Raw genomic sequence first — 14,727 nt, 5'->3', positions numbered from 1 at the left:
CCATAATCCCCACTAATCCTAGCAAGGACATTGCTCACTAATTATCATGAGAAACATGCTAACAATAACAACAAACAAAGAATCTAAACTAAACATGATGATTAAGTTAAGTAATTATCAAATTTAGTGAAAGATTAACAAGAAAATAAAGGGAGATTAGAAAATATACCAACAAATTAAGGAAAGCATGAACATAAATAAGAAGGATTCTCTGAATTCTAGGTCACGATTTCTGAGCAATGGCACGGAAAGTTAGCAATCTTCATCATTCTACTGCAAATTCTACAAAAAATACAACTAAAAATAATAATTCATCAACTATTAACACCAATAATAGTAGTAATAAATCTAATAATCATACAAAAAGTACTTCTAGTAACAATAAATCTACTGGTGAGAATGTTCATGTTGAAACAATTGCTGTAGACATAGCATCTGCAAAGACGGCTGTTGATGCTGCGGTGAAGGAGAAAGGAGATACTGTACTTGCTGAGGGATTGGTACTTTCTGATGATCCTAAGGATTGGCGTGAGGTTTCGGCGTCCTCAAAGACTTGCTTTGCTGTGGCTCGTCTGGAACCTATTGCTGAAGAGGGTGATTTGGGGGTTCCTTTCAGTCCTCATTTGAAGCTCTCTGTGGATGATGTCAAGGACGAGATTGCGTACTGGAATTTGGCGATTTATGGTTATGTCATGGGTGCGAACCCGCCTCGAGAAGTGCTTGATAATTTTCTAAGACGAATTTGGTCTGCTTATGACATTACCCAGATCTCTTTCTTGCCAAATTGATTATTTGTGGTAAGATTTGCCAAACCTGAGCATCACAAACTTGTTTTGGCTAATGGTATGTTTTTATTTGATGGGAAACCCTTAATTGTCAAACCCTGGGATCCTACAGTTAGAATTTCCAAAGTCTCTGTTAAGAAGGTGCCTATTTGGGTTAAACTGGTTGGTTTGGATCTTAAATTTTGGGGTGCTAAATGTCTAGAGAAATTGGCAGGATTAGTGGGTAGGTTTATCAGAATTGATGATCTTACTTTGGAGAAATCTCTGCTGGGTTTTGCTAGATTGATGGTGGAAGTTGAAATAGATCAGAAATTCCCTAACCAGATCATTTTTGAGGATGAAGTAGGTTCTGAATTGCGTGTAGCTGTTGAATATGATTGGTTGCCCATTACATGTCAGAAATGTAAAGGTATTGGACATAGCACTCAGAATTGCAGAAGGAAGGCCCTGGGTACTAGGAGACCTATTGTGGCTCAGCCTATGAAGCAAGTCTGGAAACCAAAGACAGTGGGTACTGCAGCTCCTGTGGATCCTAAAGAGTATCCCATTTGGTGAAGGAGAAGCCTAATCCTGTGGTGGTAGCTACTCCTGTAGTTACCCCGGCTCCTAGTCATGGTCCTGTGTACACTCCTGCCAGAGTGATAACTAAACTGACTAGGCATGAGACTAGGGTGGTTTCAGGACAGGATACTGAGTTCAATACTACCTTTAATACTGAGTTGGCTGAAGCTGAGACAGCTAATGAAATGGTTGATAAAGGAGGGGGTGGAGGGGAGCTTGTATCCCCTAATGATTAGACTAGGAGTATGGAATGTGAGGGGTCTGAATAGTGTTCCTAAACAGAAAAATATCAAATGGTTTCTGCATCATAATGATGTAGATCTATTTGGACTCCTTGAGACCAGAGTGAAACCTGGATCTCTAAATAAAGTTACTAATAATGTTTGCTATGGGTGGAAGTATGTTACAAATACTAGTATGCATCCTGGAGGTCGAATTTGGATTCTTTGGAAGGGTAGTACAGTTGATGTTGAGGTGTTAGAGATGGCATCTCAATATCTCCATGCTAAGGTGAAGGTGTTGTAATCTGGTGTCACCTTTACTGCTACTTTTGTTTATGCCTTTAATCAGCTTGAAGATAGGTTACCTCTCTGGAATGACTTAATAAGGCTGTGTGTGACAGGTCCCTGGTTAGTCTTAGGGGATTTTAACAATGTGCTTTTTTCTAATGAGAGGTTGGGGAAGCTGGTTAAAGATAATGAGATGGCTCCCTTTCTTTCTGCTGTGAATAATTGTGGTCTTCAGGATATGAAAACTACAGGTGTTTTTTTCACATGGAATAACAAACAAGCTAGTGCTACTAGGGTATTCAGTAGAATTGATAGGGTTTTGCTGAATGGTGATTGGTTGAAGGATTGGTCTGACTGGTTTGCTCATTACCAGCTTGAAGGAGAGTTTGATCACTGTCCATGCATTGTGTCTTGTGGTGATAGAAGCTCTAGGACTAAGAAACCTTTTAAATTCTTTAATATGTGGACCAAGGTGGAGGATTTTGGGACCCTTGTGACTCAGCATTGGCAGATGCAGATCCAGGGTACCCGTATGTTCAGAATGGTCAGGAAACTGAAGCTTCTTAAACCCTCTCTCAAAAAGCTTAACAGAGACTTGTTTTCAGACATTGAAAGAAATGCGGATGTGGCATATAATCTCTTGCTGGACTGTCAACAACAGTTGCAGGGTGATATCACTAATACTCATTTGATGGATAAGGAGAAACAGATCAGGGAGTCCTATCACTTGCTTGATGATGCTAGGACTGCTTATCTTTGGCAGAAGGCTAAGTCTGCTTGGGTCCATGATGGGGATGCAAATACCCACATGTTTCATCAAGCTATTAAACAGAGGCAGATTCATAATAAGGTCTTGCAAATAGATAATAAGGATAGAGTGGAATGTAGGGATCCTAATGATATTCTACAGGCTTTTGTAGACTATTACAAGTCCTTGTTGGGGGCCAAAGCTCAGACTTCTTGCTTCTATAAAAATGTTGTCACTCAAGGAAAGGTTATTAGTGAAGGAGATTGGGATGGGTTATGCAAGATACCTACTGAGGAGGAGATCAGACTTGTTGTATTTGATATCCCAGATGACAAAAGTCCGGGGCCTGATGGTTATACTAGCTGTTTTTTCAAGGCTAGTTGGTCTACTGTTAAAGACGATATGTGCCTTGCTGTTAAGGATTTCTTCACAACTGGTATGATGCTAAAGCAACTAAATAGTACTGTGCTCACCTTAATTCCTAAAGTGGATAACCCTAGATCTGTCAAGGAGTTTAGACCCATTGCGTGCTGCAACACTTTATATAAGGTCATCTCTAAGATCATTTGTACTAGAATTAGTGGATGCCTACCTCAGATAATCAATCCTGTCCAATGTGCTTTTATTAAAGGGAGAAGTATTTTGGGCAATATTCTCATAAGTCAGGACCTTGTTAGGCTTTATACTAGGAAGAGTGTCTATCCTAGGTGCTTGATGAAGGTAGATCTAAGGAAGGCCTATGACTCAATTGAGTGGATTTTTGTGGAACAAATGTTAGATGCTCTGCATTTCCCTCCTCATCTCATCAAACTCATTATGCAATGTGTTAGTACGACCTCCTATTCCATCAGTCTGAATGGCCAAATACATGGATATTTCTCAGGTTGTAGGGGTTTGAGGCAAGGTGATCTAATGTCACCTTTGCTTTTTACCCTTTGTATGGAGTATTTGAGCAGGCTTTTGGAGATGGGCAGCTGGATTCCTGGTTTTCACTTTCATCCCCTCTGTAAAAAGCTCAGGCTGACTCATCTGATGTTTGCAGATGATCTTCTTTTGTTTTGTAAAGGGGAGGTTAAATCTATCTGCATTATTATGGAGCTCTTTAAGAGATTCTCTTCTGCTTCTGGATTGCACATTAATTCAGAAAAATCTGACTTCTATAGTAATGGTATGAGCATTGCTACAGTTGACAAGGTTCTTCAGAGGACTGGTTTTAAGAAGGGAGATCTCCCATTCAAGTACTTGGGGGTTAAAATTTCTCATAAGAGATTGACTAAAATGGATTGTAATGTCCTGGTAGATAGGATGATTAGCAGGATCAGGGGATGGAATAGTAGAAAGATTTCATATACTGGTAGACTTGTCCTTGTTAAATCTGTTCTATCCACCATTCATAACTATTGCTCCCAAATTTTTGTTCTTCCTGTTGGTGTTATGGATAGAATTAAGGCTCTGTGCAGGAATTTTTTGTGGGAAGGCAGTGACAAATACTCTAAGGCACCATTGGTGGCTTGGAATGTTCTCTGTCAGAGCAAGGAAACTGGTGGATTGGGTCTTAATGATAGCAAAATTTGGAATGTTGCGGCCATTGGTAAACTGGTCTGGTGGATTACCTCTAAGCAAGACCATTTATGGATTAGATGGATTGATGCTATTTATTTGAAAGGTGCTACTTGGTTAGACTATGAACCTTCCTCTTATAGTTCCTGGGCATGGAGGAAGATATGTGAGGTTAAAAATACTATGAAGAATGGCTATGTGAATGGAAAGTGGAGAGGTACCAATGAAGCATATACAATTTCTGATGGGTACAAATGGCTAATGCAGTGTTCTGAAGTGAAAGTAGGTTGGTACAAGTTTGTCTGGAACAGATTCAATATTCCAAAGTGGTGCTTTACTAACTGGTTGCAGCAGCAACAGAGGCTACTCACGCTTGATAGACTGACTAAAATGGGGGTGGCAGTACCTACTGAGTGCTTTATCTGTGGTGTGGCACCTGAGACTCATGAGCATTTATTTAGTAGCTGTGTATATGCTCAGAACTGTTATCAACTGTTGGCAACTTGGTTAGGGGTTAATGTTACGAGCTCGATTGTGAAAAGTCGCTACATCTCAAGAAAATTTCTCTTCGGCTAGACAGTGATCATAAAAATTGGCGGTGTTTGATATATGGTATTTGGCATTGTAGGAATGTTTGTAGACTGGATGGATATGTTATGCAGTCTGACAGGCTGATCCAACAGATTCAAGCTGATTGTAGGAGTCGTGTATTGGGGGTGTTTCAGGGGCCAATGGCTCTAGCTGATAGGAATTGGTGTCATGGTGTAGGGATTTGTTGAGTGCTGTCTACTATGTTTTAATTTTATTGTCAGTTGTTGATGTAAACAGTGCTCCCAATGGTGTATTGGTGTCCTTTTATGGACTATGATATAATATGACTAACATTCCACCAAAATAAGAAGGATTCTTGAATAAAGATGAAGACTTGTCACTATTCTTCAATACAAATCCCAAAGAAATCCTATAAACAAACTCGATTTACAAGTAATTGAAGAGCAATTAAGGTAAGATTACATGAATTGGGGAAAGATTAAATTTAATCTACTCCTAATTCTAAAGTTAAGGGATGAGATTTAAACTAAGGAGGCTACTAATGAAAGATGGGATCCCTAAATTATTACAAAGAGGGGTATTTATACTAATACAATATAACACCCCCATTTAACCGGGAGTCTTTAGCAAGACATTCCCAGATAAAAAAGGTCGTTACCATCTCGGTTACCCGGACAGCGAATAACAAAGTTAATATTACAAAGGTACTTTAAAATAGATTACATCAATACTGATAAGACCATCTCAAACTGAATAATAAAAAGTTTAAACCAACTGTTCATTAACTAAAAGTTTACAACTGAACTTAATAAAATAACAATGTCTGACAACTAGTAAAGTGAAATGTAATAGCTAGACTTGAACCAATTCGGCACTGTAACACCCGCTAATTTTCGAGTTTGATTTTAGTAATAATTTTCGAGTCGATATGTAAATTTAAATATTTCTCGAATATTCAATATTTCAAACCTATTTAATAAACTTTGGCCTTGAACGCCCATTTTAGTCCCCCTGAGGACTAATTATTTATTTAAACTTCTGCCGGAAATGTTTTTTCATGTCGAAAGGGCAATTTTAATATATTTGGTCGAAAATTTATATCAATCATCTCCGAGGCAAATTTCTACGTACATAATTTTATTTAAACCTCGAGATGATATAAATTCGTATTTACAATTTAAATACTTGTTTATTTTTCTACTGTCGTTTTAACGACTAAACAATCTAATAGTCGTGTTTTAATTATGTAGACCGTTATGTCATTTTACGAATTATACAATTGACCTTTGCCCGTTTTGTGTTTCACGTTGGAATTTGGTTCCCTTTTTGTTAACGCACACTTTATATATGTTAATCAAATTTTGTTTTAACAACTCCTACTTAAGCTCTACTTTGACCTATTGGAAAGGAATATATGATCTTTTGTTAACAATTTAAGTGATACTAGGAAAGGGTTTTACTTTTCTAATATCTACACTTTTTAGCTTTCCTACGTCAGTTTTACAAACACCAAAACAGCAAAGAATAAACTCTCTTCCTCCCTCTCAAAATCGTGTAGCTTTACACAGTGCACCGAGCCATATTTCGTCCCCGTTTCCGTCATTCATTCTCTACACTTGTTCGTTCTTCGCTTACATCGTAAGGGCTATCCAGAGGATCCTGACGCCGACGAATATTTAGTAGATTCGGATCTTGACAATCAAGGTAACTACGACGTTACTCGGTATTACATCGATTTAATTGTTGTAGTTGTATGTATTATTGCATTTTTGTGGTTTTATAAAGATTTATTCATTAATATGATTTTCGAAACATATGATTTCTGATCCCTTGATGTTTATAAATTATTTTTGACTATGTATAAATTTTATTTTGTCAATAGGAATTTATTTGGTTGATTTGAAAGTTTTATGAGTAAACCGATTAATATGATATAAAGATGGTATAAATTCGTTTTTATGATTTCCAGGAGGTTTAAATTATTTTTCTGGGTTAAATGATAGATTTTAAAATATCATGAATTTTCGTGGTAATTATTTTGGAGTTTTAGTATTTATTTCGTAATTTAAAGTATTGACGCAGTTTCTGCGATTATAGCGATTCTGTTCGGTTTTAATTATGTTAAAAATACTAAATAAAATTGTAAATTTACAATATTATAGTATATGGCAGAGATATGGAGTATTAGGTTGTGTATAAATTTGTAGGTCTTCAATCATTATTTTCGATTTATGGTGTATTTTACAAGTTTGATGAAAACCGTTGTTAAATGTGTCAAATATGTTCGTCTGTTTGTAAAAATAATATCACCTATTTCTATTTCGAATTTGCAAAAGTGTAAAGAATAAACTCCTGTTATTTTAAAGTGTGGAGTCTTCATAAAAAATTTCATAATATTTAGACTTACGGTTTGGTCAGAATAAATTATATGTGAACAGATCGCCTGTAAAACGCGTTTCTGACTTCTCTCAAAGATTCATTTTTAAAACATATTTTGCTTTTGATACAGTAGCTAATCTTTTTCTAAATAAAGATTTATCATGTTTAGTTATGTTTAAAATTATGCCTTGCATTAAAATGTTTTCTAAAAGTGGATTTATGAACTGAAACATTATGGGTGACGTTTTCGGACAGTTTTTAGAAATAAATTTTTAGACCCCTGATACTTTCCTAATTTAAAGTTTGTTAAAAAATGAAAGTTGTAGCCAAAACCTATAGGAAACCATGAAAATTGGCCTTGCGTCACTTCAATTTTTCTGTAATTAATTATGAATTTTACAATACTGCTGTTCAGTTTTATAAACTAATGTAGAGCTCCGTCTCATTAAAGCCTAAGTAATAAGTCTTTACTAAAGTACCTTAAGTCAAAGGATGGTCTTTAAAGTTTAATTTCAGTAACTTAATTTATTTAAAGTCCTTAAATAAATTTTATACTTTTGGTTTTAAGTTTAAGTTTTCTAATTCGAAGAAAATAAAAGTGTAGTTCACTTACGAACCATTTGAATAATTATATCACTTGGGATATTTTTAAGTTTGGAGTAAAGAAAGTAAAGGCAATGAATAATAAACTAAGGCATACAGTTTTACTAAAACAGCTATATGGTTGGGTATCCTGCGGGCAGTACAGATCGTCGAAGAGTCATGTATATGTACTTAGACTAGGACTTCGCACTGCGTGGTAAGTCGTGTCCTATTATAGTTTGTTGTCTAGTTAGAGAGCTTGGAGTTGGTCATCTTAGCGTGACACTGGGTTCCCGAAACTAGTAAAGATGCTGCGGTGTGAAAAGTATAGCTAAAGTAGATATCTAGCCTGAACTAAATTATTTCCATTCTATCTTTTGAATATTTTGCTTTTAAGCATGCAGCACGTTGGTTTTAACGTGATTTGGTAATCATATTTTGTTACTTATGTTTTATAACATTTCAATTTACTTTGATATATTATTTGCATCTGTAACATTTATATCATGTGATATGGCCGGGAGAACGTCGAGTTACTCCCCATCGATTGTGGTCGTTATGTTTATAACATGACGGTGTTAGCTTTGGGGATTTTGTGTGAGCTAGCGAGTAGTTTCTGATCCTACTCTTTTTTTCGCTTTCTTTTATGGTTTTAGTCTTGAACACTTTTGGAGGTTTTCTTTATTTTCGCCCTTTTATAAAAGTGGCATTTGTTTAGACTTAACCATTTAATTTTATCCTTGAGAATTTTATACATTCTCAATTTATAACAGTTAGAACTTTTATCTTTGTGTATTTAATCCCATTCGACAGTGTTTCCGCCACTGTTTTGCACTAGATTTCATAGGGGATTATAGGCACCACACGTCCCGGCCCCAGCATAGCATAGGGCATCAACAACTAATCTGTACCTGCCATCTTAACTGCTCCCCATTCGATGGGAAATATCCAATGGATCATAACAGGTCACCAATAGAAAAGGTTGGCTGACAATTTTAACACAAGACACACACTTTCGCAATCAACATTTGAGTAGGGATAACAACATTATCAAGACGTAAGAATGAAAACAGCATATGCATAGCTAAACGATACAATAAGACAAATGATTATAAAATGCAAGAGGGTGTCTGGTCTCTCGTCTTACATGAGCCAACCGGTCACCTGATAGTGCAATTCCCTGAACACTGTACTGTCTCAACACAATGACACAACTCCCTAGTCATCGTGCCTTAACAAAACAATGGCGCAACTCTCTGGTCACTGCGCCACATCACCACAATAATAATAGTAATAGTAATAGTAATAGTAATAGTAATAGTAATAGTAATAGTAATAGTAATAGTAATAGTAATAGTAATAGTAATAGTAATCGTAATAGTAATAGTAATAATAATAATGATGATGATAATAGTGATAATAGTAGTAGTAGTAGTAGTAGTAGTAGTAGTAGTAGTAGTAGTAGTAGTAGTAGTAGTAGTAATAATAATAATAATAATAATAATAATAATAATAATAATAATAATAATAATAATAATAATAATAGTAATAATAATAGTAATAGTAATAGTAACAACAACAACAACAACAACAACAACAACAACAACAACAACAACAACAACAACAACAACAACAACAACAATAAACCAGCACAATGATCACAATAACTATAAATACAAACTAGTGTGTAACCCGTGCATAAATGCACGGGAATAAAATACATTTGTGTATAGAAAGCACATCAAATGTACATACGGATAAATTTCCTTTTATAACCAACATGAAATTTCCTAAATATTTTATAAAATTTAGGGTAAATCATTAATAAATACCTAATATATACGGAGTATCTTTTTTTTAATTATTACTACCTAGAAATTGAATCATGTGAGGCACCCTTCTTTGGGTGAGGTAGTTGTACCAATCTTAAACCGTCAGATTAAAAAGCCATAGATGCACCAGATGATGCCACGTGTCCCCATACAAAACCCCACCAAACACACATTTCCCTCTTCAACTTCATTCATTTACTCCGACTCACACAATAACTCACATCTCTTTACTTTCTCTCTCTTCATCTACTTTTCTTCAACTCAAATTCGTCGTTCACTCTCATTCGATCACCATTTTATCACTCTGATTTTCATCGTCCACACCATAATCATGCTGCGATTCATCATGTTTCTTCGATCTTCACGTTTCGATCTTGACTCTTATTATGTGTTCATCATTAATCTTGAAGTAAGTACGGAGTATTATTCTCATTCTCGCTTTTATTCTTTTTTGTTTATAATTTTCATTTATTTGAATGTCAAACTTGTAATTGCCATATCATGTGATTTCTATCAGTTATTTGATAATATACTTGCTCTTTTATTGTTCAGATTTTATTATTTTGTTTATGTATTATTCTGGTAAAATTATGTGATTAATTGATTAGTTAAATGATCGATTGTGTAAAATTTAAGTATTTAGGTATTTGATGATGATTATGATATAAATCAGCTCGTGATTCACTGTCGCGATGATTTTCGACGATGTCATAGTTCTTTCGATTGATTCTCCTAATTCTAGTGGCATTGATCGTCCTCATCTTCACTTTTATTTGCTTCGTCTCTTTACTTTCTTATCTTGTGTGATTTCGTATCAACAATCGGTTTAATCTATTCACGTTTATTTGATTGAAATTATTGTGTGTTTTTCTGTCATTTTAGCATTATTTCTTTGTCATTTTAGTATATCTACGGTGTATTGTAGGCGAAAGGCAGTAGTGTGTGAAAGGAATATGACGTATGTATAGCGAATTTGGAAAAGCGTACTAGAACGACTGGAAATCATACTAGAACAACAAATAAATAATACTGAAATTTGAATTGGTATGATATTGGTACGAACTAGTGGTGATTTTTGCGCCGTGAAAAGAATATGTTAGTGTATGTCAATAGTTTTTTTCACAATTTTTATCATTCTAAAGTTTGATTATGTGAAACCTGGACTTTATTTTGTGAAGTTTCGACGTGATTATGTGAACCTTAGACATGAATTTGTGAAACCTGATTTTGTCAAACATTTTGTGAAACAGATTTTGTGAATGTTGGAGCTAATATTGTGAACCTTGGAGCTAATTTTGTGAACTTTGTACCCGTTTATGTGAAACTGGACTTTATTTTGTGAAGTTTCGACCTGATTGAGTTTACATGTTCCTCTATTCTTTGAATATGAGGAAGGTGAGGTTAGTCGATATAATTGAATGAGGTTTTCTGAACTTCAATGGATATAGCTCTTCTCAATCCATCACTTGCCTAGAATATTTTTTCTTAAAAAGCAACATAGAAACATAGACAAATTAAAGTCCTCTAAGCCAAAGAGCAAAAGCATGGATCTCTCACAGTCTCCAAGGAAGCTCCTGTGGAAAAATGTTGCTAAAAACTTCAATTTCAGATTCATCTGCTACCTCTCCATCAACAACCGAGTCCTCAGCTCCTCGAACACGGTCCCTGGACTCGCCACATGCTCTAGGCATGATTAGTTTTCGAATTGATGGTTAAGATGGTGAGATAGACTGGATTTTACAGAGCTTAGGGCTTTCTGGACCTGAAGATTTAGAGATTCCAAAAGCAGACTATGAGCTTCTCAAGAATAGATCATCTCTTGGTATCATGCAAAGACCTAAGAAAGGTCATCTTGATCTCAATGTGCCTAAGGTTCACAAAGAAAAGGCTAAGAAGAGTAATAAGTTCATTGAACATGTACCGCACAGATTTGGAAATAGTGTTCGGACAATTATTGTCGTGGACCCTAATTCTAGTGTTCGTGACTGGAAGCAACATCGAACACCGCCTTTCCATATAAGCTCTTCAGTAACGGATGGTGCAGGTGCAGTTATCAGAGGTGATCGTCTGCCTTTTTTAACTGTCCCACCGCCTATGACTCTTCCTACACTTGATGATCATAATTATTCTACTTGGGACCTGTTAGAACGACTGACACCTGACAGTGATACGTCTCCTTCTCAGTGCCGTGCACATGTATCTGATGATGCAGAAACTGATAGTGAGAATTCTATTAGAGAGTTAGATAATGGTGTCAGGCTTGGAGGGACCGTTATAATGTCAGGGTCTTGTTCTTTCACAACTAGCAACGATGACGACACATCCAGTATAACAACATCTATTATCTCACCAAATGGCGGGGGCAAAATCAACATAACTCAGTGGGAAAAGGGTAAGCTCTTGGGGCAGGGATCATTTGGAACCGTATATGAAGGGATTTCTAGGTATGCAATGTTTCTCAAACTAATAATATTCCATCATAAACTGGTAGCTGATTTTAATTAAATGCTGCATACTGTTCCTTCCTCCCATTTGTACCCATAAAGCGATCTCTATTATTGATGTTCAACTAGGTATCCGTTAGCAATGGTAACATTTACACACTTATTGCAGACATCCAATCTCTAGTTGCTTCACTACTTTATGCACCATGTTATAAATCAATATGCGCTGCAGTTTCCAGGTTTTTCACTAGTCGTTATTATAGGAAATTTTATTGAATTTCTGGTTCTTTTTTAGTGAGAGATTCTTTTTTGCTATGAAAGAAGTTTCTCTGCTTGGACAAGGAAGTCAGGGAAAGTAGAGTATGTATCAACTAGAGCAGGTAAATTACGTTACGATTTTGGTCAAATAAGATTGTTTTCATTAGTAATAGCTATTGTTGGCTGTGAGGCTATTTGCTAGCCACTTTCTGGTGGTTGTTGCTATGTTACTACTGCTATCTAATTTATTTCTATATTCGTTCGCCTGTTTTCTCTTTCTTTTCAGAAGATTGAACTTCTGAGTTAGTTTGAACATGAAAATATAGTTCGATATCATGGTACCGAAAAGATGTCCTCCTTAACTTGTTTTTTACTCAATAATTTTCTATTTTGGAGAGTATACATAGTTATACCGTTCACGAGGAGTATGTGACTACATGCTGTAAACACAAATGATTTATTATTTCTTTAATTTTTACTTCTGCTTTGTACGGGCTGATTCAAAACTCTACATCTTTTTGGAGCTTGTGACGCAAGGTACCCTTGCGAGCCTTTACCAAAAGTATCATCTTCGTGATTCTCATGTTTCTGCTTACACAAGACAGATTCTTTTGGGACTGAAGTATCTTCATGATCGAAATATGGTCCACAGGTATGCAGTGAATCTGCTTTAGCTACATATTGTCTGTTTCTGTCACGACTGTAATACTACGATTTTATGAGTCTTTGGGTACTCTATCGAGTAGGGCTTACTCTGTCGAGTAAGTAGTTTTTGACACAAATCAGTAGTCTGCCTGTAGGGTACTCGATCGAGTAAGTTGGGTAATCGATCGAGTAGGGGGCACTCGATCGAGTAAGTGTGTTTTACGGGTTTGTTTTGACGGGTTTTGCTGAGAACGTGAGATTAATATAAAAGGCTTCCGTCATTTTCTTTAATCACTTTCCACCTTTCTAAACCTTTCAAAAGAAAAAGAAGTTACGTAGTTCTCTCTCGTCGCGTTGTTGGCAAATCCTAAGGGCTAGAGTCATCGGATCGTTGTGTTCTTTATGCCGTTGAGACCGTCGTATTGTGGGTAAGGTCCTAGTACAATTTTTATGTTGTTTCATTGATTTTAGTTGAAACCCTAATTGGGTAATTTGGGGGATTTGGGAGTATTGTGTTTATTAGATGTTGATTGTATGATTGTATGTTTGATAGGAGGTGATTGTGTTGAAGAACGATTTTGATTAGCTGCTAGACCGTCTGTGGTGGTTGCTTTTCAGATAGGGTTTCCCTACTCAGCATTAGTTACATGATGTGTGTGGTGATTGTCTTTGTAGTTAGTGATTGTTGATTGATTGACGGTTGTGATTTCATATTGTTGATTGATTCAGACGGTTGTTGATGTTGTATTGTGGTTCTTTGTTTATTTGTCTCGTGTTCTTTGGGGTGTGTCCTGGTCGAGTGGAGTCACTTGCATGGGAGTGGCTTCACGCCCTTGATTCGCCTTCTGTGGAACCCGCCACAGAAGGGATGTGCACATTAATGAACATGGGTTTATCGCTCGATGGAGATGAGCGGGGCTTAAGTGGGAACGACTGTGGTCCCCCACTGGCGGCGAGGAGTATCTGTTGCGATGGGTACTCTGGTAGGGCTACACACTTTAGTGTGTAGTCAGTTATGAGGTGACTGGAGATGGAGACTGGGATTGTGTGGGAGCTGTTTGTATGATTGTTTCAGTGTGGCTTTGATTGTGTAATTAGTACTGACCCCGTTTAAATGTTTTAGAAACTGTGATGATCCATTCGGGGATAGCTGGGTGAGTCATCACGTGGCATTTAGAAGTCTTCCACTATTTCAGACGATGTTTTATAGCTTTGATAGTTTTATCAGTAGACCGTCTGAGAACCTTGTATTTCAGTTTAACAGTTTTGGTGTTGAACATGTAATCACTTTGAACTATATTGTTATTTAAATTATGTTTCTTCATTGTCATTTGATTATCATTGCCTTGGGTAGCCGAGATGGTGACGTTCCCATACCTTAAGTGGTCCTGGTAAGGCACTTGGAGTATGGGGGTGTCACAAAGTGGTATCAGAGCGACGATCATGAAACCTGTAACTAATGAACCTAATGAATATAGGGAGTCAAATTAAAATAAACCCGTGGTAGAAGTTGTGGGAGCTAATGTAAAGGTTTGGGAGACGTCCTAAAGTCGCGAACTCGCCCTACAATTTTTGAACCGATCACCATGGGATATGAGTCGGGATCGCTATGTGTTTATCTTGTGAATTGTGTACCTATATAGTAATGTGTGGCTTGAATCAGTGGATGTATGTATGTGGAGAATGGGCAATGTGTAGAGAAAGATGATAATGAGGTGATGTTATACATTATTGATTGAAAGCATGATAGTTGTGTAGAAATTGTTTTACGATATGGCAATATAGAAATACGGAAAGAAAATTGTTTGGTTTGAATTATACATAGAGTTATATGTGTGTGTGTGTGTGTGTGTGTGTGTGTGTGTGTGTGTG

General features: G+C 36.4%; 1 pseudogene; it reads left to right on the top strand.

The window, feature by feature from the left end:
• Window positions 1–845: 845 nt before the first annotated feature.
• LOC141632635 (uncharacterized) lies at window positions 846–12,884 on the top strand (annotated as a pseudogene).
• Window positions 12,885–14,727: the final 1,843 nt, after the last annotated feature.

The sequence above is a fragment of the Silene latifolia genome, chromosome Y (assembly GCF_048544455.1).
Source record: "Silene latifolia isolate original U9 population chromosome Y, ASM4854445v1, whole genome shotgun sequence".
Taxonomy (NCBI): domain Eukaryota; kingdom Viridiplantae; phylum Streptophyta; class Magnoliopsida; order Caryophyllales; family Caryophyllaceae; genus Silene; species Silene latifolia.
Note: the sequence above shows the minus strand (reverse complement) of the source record. Positions and strands in the feature narration are given on the sequence as shown.